Raw genomic sequence first — 3,755 nt, 5'->3', positions numbered from 1 at the left:
CGGCTGCCGGCCCTGAGGTTCGCCGCGCCGCAGCCAATCAGAGCTATCGTACCGCCCCGCCCCGCTCTGTATCCAATCAGAAAAGCCGTTCCGCCTGGTCCCGCCCTGCTCGCCGAGCCGCAACCAATCAGCGCGGCCGTCTCTCACGGCCCGGGCCGTCGTTGCAGCGCTCTTGTTTTGATTCGCAAATGGTCTTTGGTGGTGGAGCTGAGGGAGTGTTGTGTGGAGCGGGGCTCTGACAGCTGCCGTGTCCCGTGGGGAGAGCTGTCCCGTGTGGAGCGGGGCTCTGACAGCTGCCGTGTCCCATGGGGAGCGCTGTCCTGTGTGGAGCGGGGCTCTGACAGCTGCCGTGTCCCGTGGGGAGAGCTGTCCCGTGTGGAGCGGTGGCTCTCAGAGCCGCCGTGTCCCATGTGGAGCGGTGGCTCTCAGAGCTGCCATGTCCCACGCTTCGTGGAAGAGCAAAAGGCGAAACGTGGGCGTTTTCCTGCATGTGTTATCCGAAGGGCTTCGCAAAGCGCGTCTTCATGTGGACTCTGGAGAGAGGGGGCTGTGAAAGGGAGGGAGGGAGAGACGGAGGGAGAGATGGAGGGAGGGAGGGAGGGAGGGGGGACATAGCAAAGCCTAGAAAAACTGAAAAGTGGGAGCTTCGACTTGGCAACGAAGCCCTGGATGGTATGTGGAGAGCGACGGTGTTAGTTGGAGGGTGTTTTATCTGACAAGGCAGCTGTTTAACATTTTACATGTTAAAATGTAAAATCCCGGGAGGAAGAACGTGGTCTGCCAAGGGCTGAATTCAGGGCAAGTGCTGAAGGACAGAAGAGTTTTCCTCTCAGAGATGTGGTGGAGCGTCATGTCATGTTCGGGTAGGTCTGGTGAAAGGCTTTAATTTGAGCTTTATTTTGTTCTAGGGAGGAACAGGGTGGTATCAGAGAGCAGGAGGTATCAGCTGATGGACCTTTAACCCCTTTGACTCCTGTGCTCACACTAAATTGCATCTGTGGCAATCTTGCTATGGCATTAATACATTGAGGTCAAAGAGACAAGAAGACACATAAATTAAAAGAATCTTCTATTTGGACAGCTTTATTAATAGAGTGCAAGACTTAGGTTCGCACTTTAGAAGAGATTGTGACAGCTGCTTAATGCTGATAATCTCAGGAATGAAAATTCTTAGTGTTTGACATGAACCACGTGAACATAAAAAATGAGATTATTGTGCATTAATGTTTAAATGAGCAGACATTTTATAAGTTTTGTGGTAAATACTTGACAGGAAAGTGGATGAGAGCTTGAAATTATCATAATAAAAAACAGCAGGACCAGGTTGCTGAGTGTGAGCTCTGCTCAGTACTAGCAAAGTCATCTTTGTTATCATCCCTGTGTTCAGCACAAACCACAGCTCCTTACCAAGCCAATGTGAAGAAAATTAACTCTGGCCCAGCCAAAACCAGCACAGCACCCAGCCCTGAGTGTCCTTGAGGAGGCCTTAATATGTGGGCAAATGGATTTCAGGTACTATTCCAGGCCTATCTCTTCCCCTTGACAAAAGAGGGAGCCTGAAGTATTTCAGAAAGGATCTATCTTGTAGGTATTTTGAGGTCAGATAACTCTTGTGCTGGGTGAGCTTGCAGCAGCATGAGAAAAGGTACTCTAGTGTGGCAGAAAACATGTTTTTATTTTTATGAATGAGGTGGAAAACCACAGTTGTTCAGTTTAATTCCTAAACCAGTTTTTTCTTTCTCTTGCAGGTGTTTTTACCAGTTCTGTCTGTGATGTTGGAAATGTTTTCCTTCCCAGATTTAGCTCCTCTAGCCTCATCTCCAAACCTGCAACATGTTTATGCTTTCCTCTTATTGTTGATCTGCCTTTTATACATTTTAAAATGAACTTTGCATTTCTTGACAAAATTACTAGCTACTTAGAGCTCCTGCTGAAAATCTCTCCTGCTGATGGATCTGCCAAGGGCAGATGTGAATAGTGTTTAATCCCAGTATAACTAAGCCAACAGAGGATTTTGTTTAACTGAGAGCATAAAAGGTACAAATTACATGTGGTATACAGGTGTGCATGCATGTCTGCATATCTATATATAGATATAAATGAATGTACATGTATTGCATACCTATATACATAAATGTATAAAAATATATATTTATAAAAGTATAGACATTAGCATAGGGAGTTAGTATGTATATATTTTTGTCCCTGTGTATACATTAATGTAGATGCATAGCAATTTAATGAGTGCAAGGAGTCTCACCTAAACTTGTAAAATCTGTAAAATGCTTCTCTTGCTCCTGAAGACAGTTAGAATAAGAAATAAGACTAAATTACAATACAAATAATTATCACTATTATCATATACTCAATGAGTAAATACATACTTAACAGCATAATTATGTAAATATACGTTTGGTCTCCAGACTCAATCAGTCTGGATTATTCTTGGCTTGTAGTTGTTCATTTATTAGAACTTCTAGTTTAAAAGGCTTTAGTCTTCTGTTCATTTGCTAAATTTTTTTGTTTGAATTTATTTTCATAAGAATCTTTAAGGAACATCATAAAATTGACAGAGCTTTTTTAATCCCTGAAGAACTGTGCATTTTAGCATTTTAGCTATTTTAGAACAGCACATACAAATTAATGATGAGACCTTACACTTTATTCTTCATTTTCTTTTTGGTTGCTTTATTCTTCATTTTCTTTTTGGTGTTATGGAAGTAGGAGGCCCCTTTCCCCCCATTTTTATTTTGTTTATGAAAGCAAAATAAATTACTTTTTCTTTTGATAAATGGTCCATATTAACTTCATACAATATTTAATCTTAAAAGCAAAGAACCATTTCGCAAGAAACATCACATACTTAGGTGAATAATATATTAATATATGCTGTTATTTTTATAACTGCAATAGAATTACATGTGTAAAGCAGTTTTTCAAATTTGTCAATGAAAGCTCAGCAATATAACCAGTAGATGGCGCCAGCCTAACATCTCCCTTACACAGAGGTGCTCTGGTTTGCTGGAGGGGTGGAAAAGTTCTTGCTAGAATACTCAATGCACTGATATATAAAAAAATAGGGATCAGAATGATGGATAAAGACTTTATTCATAGCTGCCCAAATTATAGGGTACCCTTCTATACAGCTGGGAACCAACTGAACGTTAAACTGAACATTTAAGGAGATTTGACTTAACACAAATGAAAACAAGTCCGTGAAGAAAGTGGCTTTTCTCACAGGTAGTAATGCACACAGAACAAAAATTGGTAAATTTAGAACATTTAAAATGCTCTAGGGAGTAAAGTCTGTGGAAGTGAGAAGCTGAGCTAGAGATTGGATCCTGCTGAAAGCAAGACAAGAATCAATCTCTAATTTCATTCAATATTGCTATTGGAAAAAGTATTTCTCTTGCTATTTAAATTTAAAAAATCACAGGACTCAACAAAGTCTTCCAGCAGTAATATTTTAAGAATTTAATTCTACTGAGTAATAAAAGGAAGGAAGGATTTTACTGTGACCAAAGCACCAACCAGGGATTTATAAATACAGGGGATGCCTGGCAGTGCCACAGATTTTCAACTAATCTTTATCAAATAATTTATTTAAATCCATATTTTAATATGGAAATAAAAGTGAAATTTATAGGGAACAAAAAGTGTATGTGACAATAATATTGTGTAGACCAGATGGTTAGAAAAAGCAAGCATCAAGGGAAGTTGTGTAATTTCTTATATCTTGTTTATACACTAATGCC

The sequence above is a fragment of the Camarhynchus parvulus genome, chromosome 2 (genome assembly GCF_901933205.1).
Source record: "Camarhynchus parvulus chromosome 2, STF_HiC, whole genome shotgun sequence".
Lineage (NCBI taxonomy): Eukaryota > Metazoa > Chordata > Aves > Passeriformes > Thraupidae > Camarhynchus > Camarhynchus parvulus.
The sequence above is the reverse complement of the archived record's forward strand: the minus strand, read 5'-3'. Positions refer to the sequence as shown.